Here is a 22,238-nt window from a genome sequence, read left to right as displayed (position 1 = left end):
ACAAAGGTTGGGATTTATAAAAAACAAACTTGACGGGAGAATGTGCGATCCTCCACGCAAACTCTGACCCATGCGTACGCACATTTTGGAGACAAAATAGGAATTGGCGACGCAGATGGTGAGGTGGTGAACTGAAGTCAGGCTGCAGAAAGTAAATGGGAATAACGATTACTCTTTATATTTTCAAGTATTGATGCCTCACGCACATTTTTTCACTCCATATCATCCACCTTACCATGAAGATTAAATCCAGCAGTGTTATTTGCGCAACAGTGATAATTGTTCCATAAACACCTCCAACTCAAATCTTAAATAAAAATGTGTTCTTAATGTTTAATCGGCACTGTCTCACTGTCACATTTTCTGCTACGGAGCGCAGGAGGACGACTGCATGGAATAGATAGCATCATATCATTCACATCAATACCCTAGCATTAGATAACGGCAGAACACAGTGTAAATAACTAAATATATGTCTTTAAAACTGTGCATATATCATCAAATGTCAAAGTCTGAAAAGCTCTCGCGCAATCGTTACCCTTAATGTCCTCGTTATCGGTTCGAACTTTAATACTGTTCGTGACAAAACCTGCATGAAGAAAAGTGTGTTTGCCTATTAGACTTTCGTCTTCAAATTGTATCTCGGGGTGGGGGATACCACTAGTTGATGCTGTGATTTTGACAAAGTTTAAACAATCACAAATTGTTGTATACATGTAAATACTGCGGTGAAACCGTGCGTGCTGCATGATGGCACTGCTGGCCCTGCAGGAGGACGCTAATAGAAGAATCAGGAGAAAAAGAGACGTCAGGGACCATGACGATGACTGGCTAATATGCCGATTTAGATTCCCTAAAGCTGAGCTCTTGGATATATGTACTGAATTGGGTCCAGTAGAGAGGGCAACGCGCCGGAACCGTGTCATCCCGGTCCATCCCGGTCCATCCCGGTCCATCCCGGTCCAAATAGGCTACAGGTCCTCACCACTCTGGGGGCAACCGGCTGTTTCCAGAGGGAAATGTCAGACAGCTAAGTGTTTTTTAAAAAAAATAAACTTTATATATAATCTTATATTATCTTATTATATACGTCTGGTATATCAAAGCTGTCCCCGAGAGCTGTAGCCAAATCCCTGCCGTTTTGGACGTATTATTAATACATGTAGTTATAGATCTGGTTTCCCTACACTGTGCAAGAACAGGCCGACATTGTAAGTCAATTTGCAGCAATTCCTGAACGTCTGAGAAGTCTTTTGCTTTTTCTCCGCCAGTCATCATGATTCGGTGTAACAACTGCCAGTGTCATTCATATCATGTCATATCATGATCAGCCTTCACAAGGTGCTTTGCATTGACTATTTATGGTTAAAAATGGGCGTGTACAGGGCGGGATAAGAGCCTGATCCACGTACGCACACTTGTAGGTAATCTGTGATTTATAAAGGGAACATTGCTTACAGGTGTGCGTACACACGGTTTTATAAATCTGACTTTTTTTTGGTGTACGCCATTTTGGGCTTTTGGGCGTACGTCCGCTTATAGTAAGGATCCTACACACAGTTTTATAAATGAGACCCCAGGTCAGTACAGTCACGGATGTGTATGGGTAGGGAGTTCAAGAGGGAGGGGGCTGCAATGGTGAAAGCTCGGTCACCCCAGGTACGGTGCTTGGTCCTGAGTGGGAGGGGGAGGAGGTTTGCGTCAGAGGAGCGGAGGTTACGGGGGTTATTGTGGCGGTGGAGCAGGTCTGTGAGGTAGGGAGGAGCCTGGTTATGGAGGGCTTTGTGGGTGAGGAGGAGGACTTTAAACTGGATGCGTTGGGAAATAGAAACACCTTAACTGAAAAGCTACCCTTTATTATGTATGTAATTTTAACAGCAGTGCAAGTGTCAAAGACAGACAAAATCCTCTTGCTGGGAACTGAGGTAACATTTTGCCCACTGAGAACATATTCTGTATTACACTGTACGAAAAGGCAACAGGTCACAATTAACTGAAAAACATCTCTTATGCTAGAAATTCAAGATAAGAAACATAGAATAATAAAAAATAAAACTTGTGAAAGTATTATGTCTATTACGGTACTACTGTATGTGACTGCTGCACTGTGTGTGCGTACACATGTGCGTCCACACTTGTGTGCATTTAGGTTTCCATGCGATTCTTCTGGCTGTGTGAATGCGTAAACGTGTGTGTGTAGTTTTGTGCACTGGCTGGTTTGCTCATGTCAACCATCTCCGCTCTGTCTCTCACAACACACTCACACAATCCTACAGGCTCACTAGCTGCACTGCACACGGATAGGGGTGCGTCAATAAGTAATGAGAGCGATATGCGGGCCCCCAGTTGACCTGGGCCTTTAATATTTTACAGTAGGGTCTCTCAGGTGGTACCAGCTGACACATTGCCGCAATCCAACCGTAAAATCTCACTTTACAGGACTCAACGGCAAGCACCACCCTCTAAGGTCCAATTTAATAGCGCCCTCTGAGAGCCTGTCAATGCACGTAACTTAAATAGCGCTTCATATAGCAGTATGTAAGATTAAAAGCTACTGCACAAAGTTTGTGAAGAAGTCTAAGCATGAAGCCTCCTGGGGAAATTGGACTAGTTTTTTAGCTTTTGGTTCTAGTTTGACTTAAGCAAAGTGTGTAATGCTGTATTTATATTGGCCTCTTGTAATGTCTGCAATCAAGAACCTAGCCTTGGTCAAGTACTGAGGAAGGGGCAAGTGTTGCTGTTTCACCTCCCTGCCCAGATTTATCCTGTTAGTTTAGAGATTGTAAGTGCAACATTTTGGTCACAAGTTTACTTCCCCAACAGGCTAGATGTTAGAGTTAAACAGCAGTAACATCATCTGCTGGATCGCAGTGAAATATGCAAAATACAATAATAATTAGTAGGGGTGCACGATTCAGAAAATGTCACGATTCAATTCATCTATTTTCAGCCTCAAGATTCGATTCAAATTGATTTTCGATTAAAAAAAAATGATTCACAGTATGTAAATGTAGTTACTTTTCCCATGTGATTCCAGTAGACATACAATTTAAAAAAAAAAAAAAAAATGAAAAAATATGAATAGATTTTTGGAATTCTATGAATCGGTAGTGCTTGAATCGCGATTCGAATGTGAATCGATTTTTTTGCACACCCCTAATAATTAGCCATCAGAGAGTGGATTTTGTTTGCTGTAATGGCTGAAGTACAACTTTGAAACAGAAGGACAGAAGACAAACCAACAGCAGTTACTTGTCTGATAAGAGCATGAGAAGCCAATAGGTTCACACACATCTTGTCCCCAGTTTACCTCTTTGGATAACTTGCTGGAAACAGCTGGAAGGATGAATATTTATTGACTGCACACGGTCCTTCTCAAACTATCAGACTTCTCTGTGCGAACATTCTCACTGTCTCACTTAGGCATTATGAATTGCCATTGTTTAAGTGCAACTTACAGTAATTCAAAGAGCTTTTTGAAGCCTCCAATCCTTCATTTTCAAATCCAAATGCGTTGCTAACCACACAGACAGCAGAGAAACAGAAAGAAGAAGTAGAAGTTTTGGTGCTGCCGCTTAGTATATATAAACTCAGCAGGTGGCCAATCAGGTTTAGTTTCGATTATACTGGCTTATAGTCAGAGAAAGCAAGATTTCCACTGGTGCAGATGCTTGTCTCAAAGTCTACCTGCCAGACGTATTGAAACTAAGTGTTACTGCTATTTAACACTTGGTTTAGACCTGCTTTTAAGAGGCGGAGAATTTCCCCCGCAGAATAGAGGTGCGCTCTTACTGTCAGTCTTTGTAAATACCGCGGAATATATAATTAGGCGCACTTTACGCGTATCCTCCCACCTTTTTGGGTGGAACTCCCACTTTCCCCATGACCCTCCCACGAACGCATATTGAAAGCGCAACTTGTCTCTTCTCGATCATGTGGTAGGCAATCTGCGATTTTACCCAAGTGCGCCCTGTTTGTAAATAGCCCGCATCGGTTAAGTCAGTCTTTGCGAACAATTAACGCCTGGAAACTAGCCCTTGGTGTGTGTTTAGTGTGTGTATTTCTTTTGTCTGCTTACACAAAGCTTGTTGTGAAAGCAACATTTCCACTAAGGACAGGCAGTGTTATACAGACAAGGAAGAGAATGTACTGTATTGTGGACATAGAATCTGTTTCCATTTGGCTATTTATATTGTATTTTTTTTAAGTAAAACTTCTAATAATATTCTTATTTATTTCAGCTGTGGAATCAACCACAGATAAAAATGTTAGATCCCATGGCCAGAGGCAGACTGTTATTTTCTCTGCACATCAAAACCAAGATGCTATAAACAAACTTCTCTCAGTAACGGGCACAAATGTATTGTTTACCATTATAGTTAACTGTGTCCAGTTTAAATATTAAAGACCTAAATTATATTGGCAACATACTAACAGTGATGTTATAATGGCTGCTTCAAGCACATTTTAGTGGTTTTGTGAGCAGTTTTATGACCTGCAGTGTAAACAGTTTCTTGAACAGGCATTTATTGGAGAAGGGTGTTTATTTGCTAGAATATAAGGTTTTTCAAGGCTGCAAAAAGCAGGCATTTATAAGACGGTTTATAGTAGTTATATACATTAATATATATTATACAGTACATTTTCTTAGGGTGCCTTTGAAGTTAGCTGAGTCTGACAGTTATGAATAATACAGTTTTTTTGTTTCACTAGTCTTTGTTCAGTCAGTATCTAAGCATAAAGTAAGACGCTTGGGGTTTCCAGTGGCCTAGTTTTGAATGTATGCATTTTTTCAGTGCAACTGTGTCCTCATTTATGTGTGTGTCCGCAATAACGGACGTTAAACCAAGAAAAAAAACCCATCTCAAACAAACTGACGTCTGGTTATGGCTGCTTTGCTGCTGCATCTTACAGTATGCGTCAACACCTGAAGTACAAAACGGTTGTTGCTGTGCTACAACTCAGTGAACTCTAACCAAACCTGCTGTAAACTACCAGCCTTCTTTAAAATGTGGTTTAGTTGAGTCCTTGTCTCATGATATTGTCACAGGCTGTGTTCGAAATTGCATGCCTACAAACTATGACATACGAATGAGTATGTAGTGCGTTCCAACAGCATTGTATTTGGATTTTCCATATGCGGAAAATGCCTGGATGTATCATCAAGAATTCTGAGTATGAGACTTAATGGACAAACTAAAACCACCCAAAAATGCATAGCTGCTCTTCAGACTGTCCAGACTGGGATATTTACGAATGGTGGCGAGTGACATTAAGGAACAGTTAAGAGGGAAAATGCGGGAGCTCAGATATATAATGTACTGTAGAAAAAAACATATTTAACACTAAAATATCAAAGTATGAATTTGTCTTAAAATAATACTGGAACATTAAATGGACGAGGTAAGGTTGATTTACATCTGTAATGAACAATTTTCAATCAACAGTAGCTCGGACCAGTACTGTGATCGATACATTCATGTGATGCAGAGAAGACATACAGTATTGCTGGAGTACACTTGAGTGTGAACAGTCTGCTGGTAATGGTATATTGAATCGTTAATTTAGCAGGCAGTGTGCAGATGCAGAACTTACAGATTCAGCATGCAGAACATGCTCATGCTCCACTTTTGAGAAACATTAAGTCTGTCAGGGGGCCTGTGTCAATACCACAAAACTTAATCACTTCAGTAATTTTAGTGTTGTTACAGTTTTAACATTTTACAGTTTACAAATCAATCATTGAGTCTGTTAAAATGTCTCGAGCCATCAAGCGAGCAAGGAACACTTCACAACCTTTCAATAATTCACACAATTGGACCGCATGCCAAAAATAAAGGTTACAACATCGTTTGAACATGCTCAAATTCACAGACAGCAGCTTTAGGTTTGTTAATAGTGTGAAGAGGATTTTAATCCAGTTGTGGGAGGCCAGAGATGGTCTGATGCTGAAAGAGGTAGTAAATATCAATGCTGATGCAAGCAGACAGTTTAATGTTTTATTATGATCACCTGCTTAACTTGCTTTATGCTCAGAGCAGACCAAAGTAGCTGCCAGCATACAGTATCCACCCTGCTCTCTGTCAGCAGGGAAGCTTGTCCTGACTTTATAAATCCAGAGTACAATAAATGTGAAACTAATTGGGAGGTTTCAAAGATTACTGTCAGCTGGGCCCACCCTGTAAGCAACAAAAATCCATCACTTCCCTGTTTCACCGGAAAGCTCTTAGCACAGTTTTCCCAACTTTCCCACATACTATTATTTTGTCCCAGCCAGCCTCTCACACCATTACGGAATAAAGCTTCCCTGCTGGGCACCCTGTAGCATCTGCAAACACATTCCTCAGACCTCCACCTACCCCTGGCTGGCCGGGCAATAAAACTGGCCAATTAGGCTTTACTCCTTGCTGTGTGAAGCCCTTGTCCTGCTGCTGAGTGTGATTTGAGTCTGAACTACTTCCTCCCTCAATTCCCCTCCCTTGAGGTAGATAGAGAGGAAACCTCTTTACCTTACCTACTGAATAGTGTGAAATGTCTCCTGAGGTAGCTCCACCACATCTGTTTATATGTCTTCCAGTATTACCCATTGTTGAAATCTCACCATCCTCTATTCTGCATTCCTGTACAGTGCAAGAGACTGTAGAAGTTTGTCCTGCATCTGTCCCACTACTATTTGAATACACAATAGCTTCCTCCAGGTTCTGTGAGCATTAATAGACATTCTGCTTAAGATTATTTTAATCATTAACACCCCAAAGAAATCAGAACATGTATGAAAACATAACCAGACGTGTATAATAAAGAGAAACTAGACATAACACAAACATATTTTAGTGCATTGTTTAGCTGCAATACGACAGTTTGTGAACAGGAAGTGCCATACCGTTTCCTGTATTGCGAAAACGGAGGCTGAAAAAACTTGAATGAAACTGTAAAACTGGGCAGTGCTGATCAATTATAAACCATGATTCTGTTACTGCATTGCTTTTTTTTGTCTAAAAAAATGTAAGAAGCATATTTCAACTTACAATTAAACTGTTATACAAGATCACCTGTTACCAGCTGGCCGCCATACTGATTCTGTGACGTGCTCGCATTACGTCACCCACCAGCAGGAGCGTTTATTGGTCCGATGCGGCACAGTGCATATTGGTAGTTGTGGGTTTTCTACCTTTTGAGCGAAAGGGAAATCAACAGCCCCTTTTCTATGTTTTCTCTAGTCATGGTGTACCATTTTAAAAAAAAATTGCGCCACTCTGGAACTGTGGCAAGACGGAATCAAAATATCCATAAGCTCAGTCTCTTTTTTAATCCTGTCAGGGTTTATGCATGCTGCATGCAAAACGGCCGATCCATTCTGTCTGGATACATTGTTAAGTGAGATTTTGGAGACAATTTAATCCCTCCCCAAATCCTGTTTTGTTTGCTGACATGTAACAGTTTGTCCAATAAAACCTCAATCCAATGGAGTCGAGGGCTTTGGAGTAATAAGGTTTTCATAACCGGGATTTGATCTTTACATATTTGCTATTAGACACACTGTAGTGTGGTGTCTGCACACTTTCCACTCATTTTAATTAAACTCTGTGTGTGTGTGTGTGTGTGTGTGTGTGTTTCCACAGCTGTGTTCTGCCTGTTTGTGTCTCTCTCTATTTTCCTCCCTCCATTTCTCTCTTTTCCCGCTTTACCTCTCCATGGACTGTGCATGAAGAACCTGAAGAAAGGGAGGAGGGAGGGAGATAAAGGACAAAGGCAAAGGAACTGTTGGAGGGGAAAGGAGGGACAGAGGGGGCTGAAAAAGAAGAAAAGGAGAGGATGGAACATGGAGGGTAGGCAGCTGGATGAAGGAGTGCAAGCAAGGAGGGAGGAGTAGAGAGTAGTGCACATGGAAAAAGAAAAGAGGAGCATGTGAATGTAGAGGAATAAAAGGAGAAAGAGGAGCAGAGTGTTGGTGTCACAAGGTTTATTTAGAGTTTATTGCTTTGGCAAAACTCTAGACTCCCTCCACATACTCCTCTAGCAGGAATGTTAGTGTGTGTATATGATTTGTGTATATCCCTGGATACACAATTATCGTATATCCACACTGTGAACATTTCATACATACAAGGATAAGGAAAGTAATCTGAAATACATACCCAGTAGGATCCTTTAATTCTATTTGGATACATGTGAGGGAACCACCCCCCACACACAAACACACACACACACACACACACACACACACACACACACACACACACACACACACACACACAGCCAAAAGCTCAACATGTGAGCTGTGATTGGAGAATGATGTTGCCATGGATCCCAAATGGGTGTGGCTACAGTGACTGACTTGCAGGAGCTAATAAATCATGTAGTTTGTGGCTGTCTGGAAGTGTTTGGAAGTGATAGACTCTGGCGTGTGTGTGTGTGTGTGTGTGTGTGTGTGTGTGTGCGTGCGTGTGCGTGCACATCAGGGAGGGTTTCACAACGCTTCTGTCTGCCATATCCAGCTGCAGCAGCCTCCACTGTCTGTCTGCCTGTCTGACCCACTTTCTCCTCTTTCCTTCCTTTTCTCCTGCCCTTGTAAGCTCCTTCTGTTCTTCCTTTCCTCTTTCTTACATCCTTATGTCCTCAATTCCCTCCTCCCTCCATCTCTTTCATATGCCCTTAATCCTGTCCTCCCTCACTCTTTTTAATGCTGAATGAACACGCTGCTGCACGTCATTCATTTTACATCATGTTTATTTATTTGTTCTACCTTGTCTTCTCTTTTCTTAAGCTTGATTTATACAGTAGTTGTGTGTTTAAGGGTTTACAGCGTCATCAACTCACGTAGCTGGGAAATCTACACCATAGGCTACGCATACCTGACATGCACCTCCTCAAAAATATACTACACATCGGGAACCACAAAAACTTTAATTGGCTGCCAGTAAGGAAAATGTTGAGGAAGTTAAAGACAGTAGTTTTCCTTGGCGGTTCAATCCCCATCTCCTGCTGTCCAAATGTCAAAGTGTCCTTGGGTAAGACACTAAACCTCAAATTGCCCTCGATGGTTAACCTCGTTTTCTGTTCTTGGTGTATTCTTGTTTCGTGCCCATCTGTCTTTCTGAATATCTACTTGCCTTGCAGCTGGTCCGTCTTTGCCTACATAGACTTACTCATATGCTATTCATGAGTTATCCATCTTCTGTTTTTAAACTTTCATCATCCCAAGATCCAAATTCATTCTCCCCTTTAGCTTTCAATCATAGGTAACATGGGGAAACATCATAAGTGACAGACCCTACAACCTACTTTAGGTCTCTACAGGCAGTTTAAGTTAAAGCATCGCTATAAAGGTAGCCATGCTGAGAGTAAATGTTACAAACAAAGGAAACAGTCATGGTTATCTGTTGCTTTTAGGGATATGTTACAGGTGCTCATGCCTTTTAGTGCAGCTATTGGTTCAAATTTGCATTTGAGCTTCTATATTTTAGTTTATGCTGGGATTAGATGATGCCGTCCAAATCCTGTTCCAAAACTGACATGCTCTCCCTGGAATACACAAAATACACCATGGAAACCTCTCTCCTCGGAAACTGAGACGCTGCAGATATCGCTACAAAAAAAATTGAACTGGTTATCCGTTGCATACACATGTAGGATTTTACTTGGCAATAATTAGGAAATGTAGTTCTCTTTTCAAGACTATGAAAAACAGGGCTTATAGTAAACTGCATTTTGAAATAAATGTGCTTTTTTCTATTCAAGTTCAATTCTGCAGGCACATAAGGAATGATGGGTTTTATATTTCCAGCAGCAGAGGTAGGATTGAAATAAACACAAGAGAAACTGGGAAATAACCACATTACTTTCTAGAGTAAAAACACAAAATAAAAAAGAAAGGAAGTTCTTCAGTGCACAAATGTATTATCACCCTTACATTTAGTCTTATTGAATCTAGATATTGCTACTCTTATCTTGTGGGCGCCCACTTGCTCTACATGGTTATGATCTATTTTGGGTCATGACCAGTAGTTAAAGAACCAAGATAAAGCACGCTGGCCAACGTTAGCCCACTGTGAGCGGTGTTTTTGCTCTGTGCTTTGACAGCTTCAGTGGGTAAAATCGAATCACCAACTGTTTTAGGGTCCTCTGAAGGGCACTACTGAGGAAAGGTAACAAATTCACACCAACCTACTTTATCCTACAGGTAGCTGATATTATCTGAAAGTCTTTCGATTCACAACACAGATATTTGTGTTCCTGCTGCCAAGATCTGCTTTTATGGCCTCTATTATTTCAGTCCACAGTATTTTATACAGTCTATGTTGCAGGGACTTGTAGAGACTTTGGCAAGTCAAGGCACGTTTATTTGTATAGCACCTTGGCTTTTAAACACAGAAACGTTTTAAGGAGCTTTACATTTGGCATGTAAGAACATTGAAAAGAGTTAGAGCATACCTGCTCCACCTTGTTTTGTTTTAACCCTCACAACAGTAACCAGTCTAGTCCCAAAGGACCTGAGATGTCTAGAGGGTTTGTAACACAGTACCAAATCCGAGATGTATTTTCACCCTAAAGCATGTTGTGCTTTTGCATTTTAAAAATCAATCCTTGGATCTGGAGTAATGTGTTGTGCTCCTGAGCATATATAAATATATAATATATATTTTTTTAAATATATTTTGATGTGACTGGTTGACTGCAAAATTGAATTACCCTTTTGGGATAAATAAAGTGGTTTAAATTGCATTGAATTGAATATATTTTAAAGGAATATTTCAGAGGAATTCACTGCTCCTAACCAATAGAATAGTCCAGCACATTACCCCACATAAATCGGCAAGTTGTTCTTAAACAAGCTATAACCCCTGGCTAGCTGTTTACCCCTGTTTCCAGTCTTTATGCTAAGCTAAGATAACTGGCTGTAGCTTCACAATGTGTAAATGTTGTCATCTAACTCTTCGACAAGAAAGCAAATGACGCTATTTCCGCAAATGTCAAACTATTCCTTTAAGGTAGTCTTGTGGTCAATACAACTTCACCAAGATTATTTTTTTTGTCTTCTTTGACAGCAAAAATGATCACCGCAGTCTTGTCTCTTTGTTTAATTGGAGGAACATAATTAGTGATTCCTTATTTAAATTCATGACAGTGTAATATATTTGCAGTCGGTACCAATAGTGTTCTCTTTAGATCTTATTTAGGAAACCAAATAGAGAACTTTCCTTTTAAATTAGTCATAAGCGTAGAGTTTATAATAATCATCAGCATTGGTGTGTTACTCTGACTAGAAACTAGCCAGTGACATACAGATCACTCAGTTCCTTGTTGGTGTCTTACATTACTAATTGGCTCTCACTTTGTATCAGGTTATCAACATTAAACTGCTGAAGCAATTAGTTGCTTCTTCACAACAGGTCTGTGTCATACAGTGCCAAAACAGTAGGGCTGCACAATATATAGTTGTTGTTTTTTTTATCATCATCGCAATATCAACTGGCGCAAAGACCATATCACATAAGGCTGTGACATATCACAATAGACACTCAGAGATTTTTTGTGTTAGTTACAAGAAAATATCAGTAGAAAACTACATTTTAAAAGGTAACTGTCATTCTTTTTAAGTGGTGCCTTTTATATTCAACTCAATCTTCAATTTGTTTAATAAAAGAGTATTGAAAATAATTTCCTTTTATGTTTTAAATTCAAAAAGCAATTTGTTGTATTTTAGCAGAATACTAATTTATCGCAAGTAACATCATTATTGTGATATTCAACAACGTTATTGCATATCCCATATTCCCCTCATATCGTCCAGCCCTACAATACAGCACAACAGACAGGTAGACAGCGCCCACCCCCTTCACTTTGAATTTCAGATCCTACCTTTTGTCGGTTCAGATTTCCTCCTGTAGAGAGCGATGGATGTAGGCACTCATTCATTCTCGTCGCCATTTCCCTTCTGAACTCAGGCCAGGGTGGCAGGTAGTAGTTGTGATGGTGTTGTTCTTTGATGATAAGGATAATGGTTCTGATAGTGTTTCACAATGCTAGCTAACGGTGTTGTTTTTGTCTGTTTATGACGACATTGTCAGCTATATGTTGTTTTACATCGTTGAATTGTACTTATTTATTCATGTTGCATTTATATCAGTGATTTATTTACATTAGTGATGTTGATCTTAAAATTGATGTCCTGAAATTCAGCACTTTATTATTGTACAAAATTCTATGATGGGATGGTCAACATGGGACCACTGTTGTTTTCCCTGAGTCCGCAACATTCAGTGGCCCCCTTTGCGTATGTACCCTTTGTAAGCGTAGTTGAATAACAGATCAGTAGCTTTACATGTCTGTGATATTCGTTTGTCCACCCACCATGATCCAAACATAATTTGTCTTTCTAAACATGCTTCATGGTAGAGATATTTGGCAACCATAAACTAAACTTTATTTTCTGGCTCTAGATTCACCAAATTTATGTCTCTCAGACCGGTTTTTATTTTCATTCATAAATTTGTAATGTTGTGACGGATGAAGATGCTAGGTGGTGGAGTTATCTAACTGTCCCTGTAGGATCATCATGAAAAGGATTTATGGTGTGTTGCACAGGCCTTTTGATTTGACGGTGCAGGTCACTGAGGTGTTATATATATTTCTGAGTGTGGACTGTGAAGGAGAACCTTTAAAGGCACCTTTTACAAGACGTACTAGACATTTTTTATGAATGTTCTTTTAATTAGTTAATTACCAGTATTTTGGTTTTGTGTAACATATCATCAGGCAAAGGACAAATTTTCCAAACGGCAGTCTTAATCAAATGCAATTCTAAGGCCGGCTGCACACTGGGTGCGTGGTGTGAGTGTGTCAGCTGCGTGCCGTGTCCGTTTTTATTTTGGCTCCCATGTTAACAGGTTAGAGCTTCCACACTGCCTGCGTGCCACGCGCGTCTCAGGCGCGGCTCAAGCTGCGCCGAAAACACGTGCAAGCTAGAAATAGAACCGACGCCTATTTTTCACACGACACGCAAGCATGTTGGAAGTATTTCCAGGCAAAATAGAATACAAAAAGATGTTTATATGTCATTTTGATACGAATACATTTAATAAATTACATTTTGATGTTTGAAAGTCTCTAGATTTTGACATAAATACAGATATAAATGTAATTTAAAAATTAATAATAATAATAATAATAATAATCGATTTTCAAATATTGCACCTGTCAGTTGCATTGTTGACACTGTATGACAATCTATATAAGCATATAAAGAGAAATTCTTATTTTATCTGCTTTTATATATTTAACTGTTTTAATTGCTCTTCAATGTTTCATTTCTTATACTGCACTGTAACTTTTATTCTTGTATTTTATCTGTTTTAAATTTTTTAATCTGTTTTCATGTAAAGCACTTTGAATTGCCCTGTTGCTGAAATGTGCTATACAAATAAAGCTGCCTTGCCTTGCCTTGTCAGTACAGAACAAAATATTCTGTAGCCTATTTTGCCATCAATACTGCCGATGTTGTCTTTGCTGTAATCAAATCAGTATATATTTATGTTAACATGGTATTTCATTTTATCAATGGGAAACATACATGTGTACAGACAAGGCTAGCAGCAGCAGCAGCACCGCGTCAGACACGTTTCTGGTGTGCAAAGACATAGAAAACGCCACGCAGGGCGCCCGGATAGCTCGGTTGGTAGAGCGGGCGCCCATATATAGAGGTTTACTCCTCGACACAGTGGGCCTGGGTTCGACTCCGACCTGCGGCCCTTTGCTGCATGTCATTCCCCCCCTCTCTCCCCTTTCACGTCTTCTGCTGTCCTATCAAAATAAAGGCTGAAAATGCCCAAAAAATTATCTTTAAAAAAAAAAGAAAACGCCATGCAGCCGCCACGCAACTGACACGCAACAGAAACGCCACGCTCACGCCTCACAGCTAGTGTGCAGCCGGCCTAAATGCCAAGGATTGTTTTAGTGTGATGAAAATGTTGCTTGATGCAGTTTTTTTCTTTAGCTGCTAAATGCTCCATATCTGTGGGTTTGTCACTATATAAACGAGCAATCTATTATTAATATAAAAATTAATTATAAAATTGATTAAAGAAGCTTTAACCTTTCACCTAAAGCTTTCAACCACATTTAGCCAGGTTTAAACATTTTACATCTAAATGTTATATGACCTGCAAGTCACCAAATCAGTGTTCATTAGGGCTGGGTAAAAAGTGAATTGTCTGATTATTTGCGATTTTAAAATCCTGAGATTGTGCCATGCATTTGCACCTTTTCATAAATGTGTGAACATCTGCGCTAAAATGTTCTGTGTAGGCAGTGGTTACTTGTTGTACAGTAAGTGGTTCAGTTAGGGCTGCATGTGTAAAATGTCTTCTTTGTGGAAATTGTGTCATTATAACATGGACAAAAAGGTTACATTAAGTGTAAAGGTAAAGGGGGTAAAGATGATAGCTGGATGTCCACAGTTTTATAATCGGGAAATGTGTTCACAGTTTAACCTATTATGTGAACTTTACACACTTTTATATTCAAGGAAACAATCGTGTAGCTCACTTGTTAAATATAGAATAAATATGAATTCCCAGGATAAATTCTGAGTAGTGCTTTATGCAACATTGAAATGTATCTGATGTAACTGAATCAAAATCGAGGAGATTAGTGGATATCCAGGCCTGTAAATTAATTAAGCTTCTTTATTGCCTTCTGTATGATTATTGATGTAGATGTGAATAGCAACAAACTCCGGTAAATCCCAGCAGTGTAACAGATGAAACATACTTGAGCATGTGACAATTTGATTAACTGTTTGGTCTTGTAATCACAGCAGAGCTCCTTCTATAACAAGCTGTCTGCATTTAAGTGCACACTCCAGTTTAATTATTCCGGTTGGGATTGTCTTGTTAGTAATTAACCCAGGCCCTCCACATTGGGGTTGGGGTAATATTGGGCCAATTAAAGATCAATAATCCTGATCTTTAGCTGGCTGCTTCCTCACAGTGGTGTCTGTGTATTTTAAGTCCAATAAACAGTCGATGGTGCCCATTAGTAAGCAGCACAGGTTTGTAGTCAATACGCCGGGAGCTGAGAGGGTCAGGTCAATATAGATCTGCGTTGGAAGTTAGTTATAAATGTAAAGAAAGAAAGAGACTCTTATCACCTTTGTTTCTTTGCTTATTTCTACACTTTTCCTCTCTGTCTGAGTGATATAACTCATTGGGGAAAAAAGAAAATAGCTGTGTTTTTATCCTTGTATCAGATTTTGTTGTCTCGCAAGCTTTATTGTAGCTCTTCCTTTCTCTCTGTTAGTATGTCTGCACAATAATTTACCCGTGTGAGTCACATATCACTTAAGTCAATACCATGAAATCCATTTTTAGTCACAGACACACATAACACACACATGCATTCCCTCTGGTCCCACTGCGTTTATCTCTATCTCAGAGATCAGTTTGGGAATTAGTTCTGACGTAGCTCCTGCCTCTGCGCCTGGGGTCAGCACACACACACACACACACACACACACACACACACACACACACACACACACACACACACACACACACACACACACACACACACACACACACACATACATACATACATACATACACACATACACACACACACACACACACACACACACACACACACACACACACACACACACACAAGGTCTTTCTTGCGCATACACTAATTCACCTACACACCAACTCTGAAATTGAAAGACACTCATTCAAAACTGTATGTTTCCATCCACCTGTTGTTGTGCATATTCTGTAATTGTGCATTAACTAGTGGAAAATGCTGAAAATAGCAGAAAAAAAGTCACAACATGTAATCGCTGGCTGAGGTGGAAAAAGTGGAAGAGAAGGCATATTAAAAAAGCAATAAATGCTAATGGAAATTTTTCAAATAAATGATTAAGGCTCCCTGTCACACTGTCATGGCTCCCTGGGACACTTGAATAAAACAGAGCCATCATTAATGTTATTAGCACCTGTGCTTTTCCTGCTATGACAAATCAAAATGCAAAAGGCCCATTAGTTAGTAGTAAAGTTTATTTTTTTCAACTGTAAAATGTCCTAGCCTCAGTACATAACCTAATCACAATACTTATGCTCATTTTCAGGTTCATAATTGTATTTAGAGGTTGTACCAGAATAGGTTTATGTGGTTTAATTTTCAAAAAACACCATATTTGTGTTGTACTGCACATTGCTGCAGCTCCTCTTTTCACCCTGTATGTTGAGCTCTCTGTTTTAGCTATAGAGTGAGGCATCTCACTTCTGTTCCATCTTTGTTGTGAGTGGCACATACTACTTTAGTACTGCTAGCTTCTCAGTTGCAGAGTATGAGGGAGTGCCATGCTAGGAGCTAGGCGAGCATTGTAACGTGTATTACAAAGTGACGCACGTTTGTCACGGAAGTAAAGGCTGGACTACAATAGAGCTGTTTGGAGCAGTTTGTGAACAATGTTTTCTCTGGAAGATGGTAAGTCCCTTTGGGTTGGACTTTGGGCTTTTTCACTTTGTAAACCTATAATGTGCACAAAAAGATATATAACAACAACAATAAAGGAAAGGGGAAAAGCCAAAAAGCATAATATGAGCACAAGTATCCAATTGCATCCTCTCTCTGTCACTCTCTCACACACACACACACACACACACACACACACACACACACACACTCAAAGGGCATGGTGCATGGTGCACTCCTGCCAGACACCTGTTCAAGTAATTAGTGGATGATGACAGCCAGTGCTCTGCTGACCTGTGTGTGTGTGTGTGTGTGTGTGTGTGTGTGTGTGTGTGTGTGTGTGTGTGTGTGTGTGTGTGTGTGTGTGACATAGAGAGAGGGGGTGTGAGAGAAAGAAACAGCAAGTGATTGTGAACATGTGTGCATAATATAGTTTGTGTATGATCATTGTTTATGTGTCTGGGTGCATTAATTGTAAGGACAGGAGAGACAATGAGTGCAGAGAGAGGTGATAACACACACTGACAGAGAGAGAGAAAAAAAGAGAGGGTGAGAGAGCCTTACAGTGTGAAGGTTAGAGAGAGATGGGGATATGGACGGTGTGGTGTGTGAAAGGCGTTGCCTCTGCTCGTCACAGTTAATACACTTGTAATGCTGATTATCTCTGGCCTGTCGTGTCATGGATGGATGAGATAGAAAGGAGGTGGGCTCAGTCGTTGAGGGATTAAGGGACGAGGGAGGATGGATAAACCAGTATGAGTAATAGACGGATGAAGAAAAGGAAGGAATGCTGTTTGCTGGTTTTAAGCATTTTCCAAAAAACGTAATAGTTATTGTATTTTGAATGTTTCTCATTGCATTTATGGATTAATTTTATTTCATTACTTCTGTCTCATACAGTGTTTTAAATCACATCTTGGCTCAACTGTCAAAAAGAGCAAATTACCTATCAGGTTTAATTTACACTTGCCAAATTAATGAATGTCCACTTTAATGAGTGTCCACAAAAAATGTCATATTGAATCTGTCATAACCAGTAGGGATCGACCGATATGGATTTTTTAGTGCCGATACCGATTTTCTTTTTCATCAGCCTTAGCCGATGACTGATACGGGCTGCCGATTTTCTTGAGCCGATATTTGGAGCTGATACTGCTTTTGCTCCCTCAATTTACATCATAAAAATGTAAACCCTGCCACACTGGATTTGTTTTCGGAATCTGCTCTGCCATTTCGTTAAAAATAATAAATAAAAACAAAGATCAGTGTCAATTCTGCAATCATCTTACATTCATATCACCCAAATTATGTGTGCAATGTGCATCATATGGATGGGTGCACTGCATATGGTTAACTGTGCAAGGGTAAAAGGCTTTCATCAACATCTAAAACACAGCCTTGATGATGCATTGCTTGCTGACATATTATAAGACAGATCACAAAATGTCCTTTGTCAACACATTTAAATAATTTACGAAAACAATAAACCTGAAAAGTAGCCATTGAAATAAAGTGCTTGATTTGTAATTTAAGACTGCCATGGTGCTGGAAGCCTGCCAGGCTAATGGGGAAGGGGCAGTGCATGGTCTGCACGTGAACTGCAGCATCTCCAGCAACACAGAGGTGCCTGTGGACGCCTGTCTGTAAATAATGCCGGGAAAAAAATATCGGCGAACGCAGCAGCCACGTATCGGCCAATGCCGATACACGTAAAAACGCAAATATCGGCCGTCCGATAAAATCGGTCTATCACTAATAACCAGATGGTGCAGCAAATGACATCTCACCTGACTGAAGACATTTGAAATGGATAAAATGTGACATGTTTCAAGTTTATACAATTTCTTTGAGAATGTTATCGTTTTTCACTGGCTGATTTCCCGGATATGGTTGGGGAAATTATCTGCATAGTCATTTCCTGACATAAACGTCATATCCACAACCCATTTCTGCTTTCAGATGAAACCCTCTCACCATCTATAAAGGGTATGTTGTCATTTCACCTTAGGTTGGTGAAGAAATACAGAGACAAATAGTCCCTCCTGATTACCAGAATATTGATACTTTTATAAACCGCAACCACAATACCACAATCTCTCTTTATTAGAAGGAAAACAATTAAATCTCACCTGCTCCTCCATCCTGACGCAGAAGTGTTGTTCTGCTTTGCTTTGGTTTCACTTGCTCTCTGTCAGAGATATGTGTGTAACTGAGGCTCTCAAATGTTTAAATTTGAGAGACTTTGTGATCTTTGCTGACTTATTTTACCACCTTTGGTACTGAATAATGTCTTCTCTCACTTGTGTCTCCCCAGTGTAGACAGGTGTGGAATCTTCTATTAAAACAAAAAACAACACATCAGACTTGTGTCTGTGGGTGAATATATGTAAGTAGGACAGAGAAAATGGAAGATGTGCTGTGTTTGCTGATTTAGAGATGGATAGCTGCTCAGGATGAATGAATAGACTCAGACATAGACGGGACAAATGGGGGTAAAGAGGATTAAAAAGCCTGACAAAAGTACAGATGAGTTGTTGGGAGAATATCTTTCAGTACAGGTAGGAGGATGGAGGATTGAATTGTTTAGGAAAGAATGGCAAAGGAGAGAGTTAACCTCTAACAGGAGAAAAAAAGGTCAGATGCTCTTTGTGCCAAAAGAAATTCCATTCCGGTCAAAACTATGCTGCTCCACTAAAGAAGTTGCCATAAAAAACAGTTAATTATAAAGCAAATTAGCACAACTTACAAATGATTTAACATGCTGACTTTTAGCATAATTTCCTGAATAATACATTGTTTTCTGCGAAATAATTTACCTGATACTTATTGAATGTACAACAGCTTTGAAAAGAAATTATGGAAAGTTGTGAAAATGTGAAGTAGGATATCTTATTGAACAGGAGTGTGTAATTTATTTATTCATTTATACATTTCGTGAAATATGAAAGTACCTATCCACCAGCTAGTACACTTAATGACATTTAATATTCCTGTTTCATCTCCATGTTTTTCAATTTTTACAATTCCATTGGTTTGGTTTATTTTCAGTTTATTGAAATAAGTGCTTAAAACGCATAGCCTTGACATCCAGAGTTTGGGGGAGAAAGAGAGAGGTAGTCAGAGAAAGTTAAGGGTGAAAGAGAGAAAACAAAACAGAGTGGTTCTCTATCATCGCTCTTCCTCATCTTCTTTACCTTCCATCCTGCTCTCCATTCCCTTGCCATGTGCCCAGGCAGAGGTAGTTGGGATGATCACACGCACACGCACACACACACACACACACGCACGCACGCGCGCACACACACACACACACACACACACACACACACACACACACACACACACACACACACACACACACACACACACACACACACACACACACAGGGTGTCCTAATCAAAGCCAGGCTCTGCACATTGTGTCCCAGTTGAGCAGCTATTTTTATCTGCAGCGCTCTGACAGGGATGGAATGGGTCAGATAGGCCAGGCTGACGAATCCTTTAACACCAACCGATTAACAGTCAGCCTGCTGGACCGCCAATACACATACACACATAAACTGTTTAAGTAAACAAATAAACCAATTCTGTTTCATTATCACAAATGCAAACTCATACAGTCCTTGCTCTTTTTCCTTCTTTATCTCACACTTTCTGACACACACACACACACACACACACACACACACACACACAAGCACACTTACAGGAAGTTCCAACCTATGATGCTGTTTCGTGTTGTGTTCCCACCAGTGTAATATTTTTCTCATATATGTCTGTATTCCTTTGTTCGTTCGGCCTCTTTAATACCTGAATCCGTACCCTCCTACACTCCACACACACAGTCTGTCCTGTCCCAATAGCACCATGGCAAATCTTCAGGCTCACACATGCATGATGCTGCCACAAACACACACACACACACACACACACACAGATGTGGTTAGAGACACATGATTACTGATTTACCGTTGTGAGAGTTGGCAGAGATCCCATTTCTGGCTTGTTAGTTTTGGATTCAAGTGCTCTGGCTTGGACCCAATTAGTTTCTCTCCATACCTCCCTCTCTCTGCAGTTACTTTGTTGTCATGACTGTGTGTTGGATAGTACTGTATGGGCAGTATATAATGCAAAAAAAACAACAGCATGTTCTATACAGAAGCTGAGAACAATTATTTGTCTTGTGCATATACAGTAGCTGTTTGCTTCAAAGCCAACATACAACCGCACCTATGAGAACATTAAACAGCTATAAACCTTTACTGTGGTGTACATGGTGTTGTTAAACCATTTATGGAACAGTAAGGCTACAAGTTATACAGTAAGTGCTGTGTGTGTTTCTGTGTCTTTCTCTTACTCTCAGTTCACATGAGTTCTATTAGCCTATGCCACTAAAGTAATATCAGCTCATGGTATACTCCCATCACTTCATATATGACTAATTATGTATAAAATCAGTAACTATCAGTTGCAACCTGTTCTGGTGACGGGGTGAGACCAGAAGAAATACATCCTTTAGCCCTTTAGCAAAAAGCAAATCGTCTGTATGCTCCAACTGACGTGCTTGATGGATGGTCAAACAACTTCCGAAAACCCTCCCCACACCTTTCTGACATTAGAGTTTCTGATTTTATTTTTGTAAATTTCCGAAACCAACAATCATGGCTATTTCTCTCCGTGGTTGGTAAGATGTGTGGAGATGAGAAAGTATGCAGGATTTAAACTTCTGAGACTCTCTTTTTTCATTATTTAAAAAAAGCTATTTCTGTCACTTTTCATGCGTACAACCCATTGCAACACTATGAATGCCTTCCAGGACAGATTGTTTAAAGGTGTGCGCTGGTATCTACATATTTAAAAGGATTATTACTGCAACTTTCCCCTCTCTAGGAGAGTCGGCTTTTCACCTCGCCTTCGAATGGGACCGTTACTTCTTCTAGCACGGTTATACGACAAGCTGTATGAACTAGTTCTTTTTGAACATAACCCAGCCTTTAAGCATCCCTCATGCCTCATTTATTATTTCTCTGTGCAGTTACTGTACATAAACAAGTAATTAAACAGTTAACATCAGTCCCAGACATTGGAGAGACTCATAATGTTGCAGGTCAAAGTTAGCTCTAATTGTGCGTAAAGGGAATGCGGTGTGATTAATTTGTGCCTGCATGTGAATAAGTCGTTTCCCCCTTCCTGAAGTCTTCTGTCCACATTCTCAGCAAACATGGGTATCTACAGTATACTCTCTGTAACCAATGTTTTATCTGTAGAGAAAATTATTTAGTTACCATTTTACAACTACAGCTGCCAGGGCACCACGCCAAATCTTGTTTACTCAGTCTTTCTCCCTACCTGTCTCTCCTTATCTATTTCTGTCTTTCTATTAGTCTCAGCCTCTTTATTGCTTTCTTCTCTCTCTGTCTCCTTCTCTCTTATGTGTTGCCATTGCCAAATCAAAATAGTCACATACACATTTACAACCACAGCTTTTCTTTGAACATCCATATGTGCTTAACATAAACATGCACACATGCATCTCCCAGCATATACTGCTTATAGGGCCATATGATAGTAATTTGGCAATATGGAGAAGCAGGAGGGCTCAGCTGGAGTTTAAGTCTGAGTGGAAGAAGAGTCTGGGATCCTGTTTACTAGCAGGAAACAGGAAGTCGCCTCTTGACTTTTACCTCTTATTGTCTCATTACTAGATGCGCATAAACCTCTGATGTTACATGGTGTTTCATTGATCTTTATCTTTATTATTATTA

The 22,238-nt window shown here is 39.9% G+C and overlaps 1 protein-coding gene across 1 annotated transcript in view; it reads left to right on the top strand.

Annotated features, from left to right (window-relative positions):
• Positions 1–22,238, top strand: part of jade2 (jade family PHD finger 2) — a 160,556-nt gene that overhangs the window by 106,828 nt on the left and 31,490 nt on the right. The gene's annotated exons all lie outside the window — the stretch shown is intronic.

The sequence above is a fragment of the Sander lucioperca genome, chromosome 13 (assembly GCF_008315115.2).
Source record: "Sander lucioperca isolate FBNREF2018 chromosome 13, SLUC_FBN_1.2, whole genome shotgun sequence".
In the NCBI taxonomy this organism is placed as follows: Eukaryota; Metazoa; Chordata; class Actinopteri; order Perciformes; family Percidae; genus Sander; species Sander lucioperca.
This window is presented reverse-complemented; position numbering and strand designations above follow the sequence as displayed.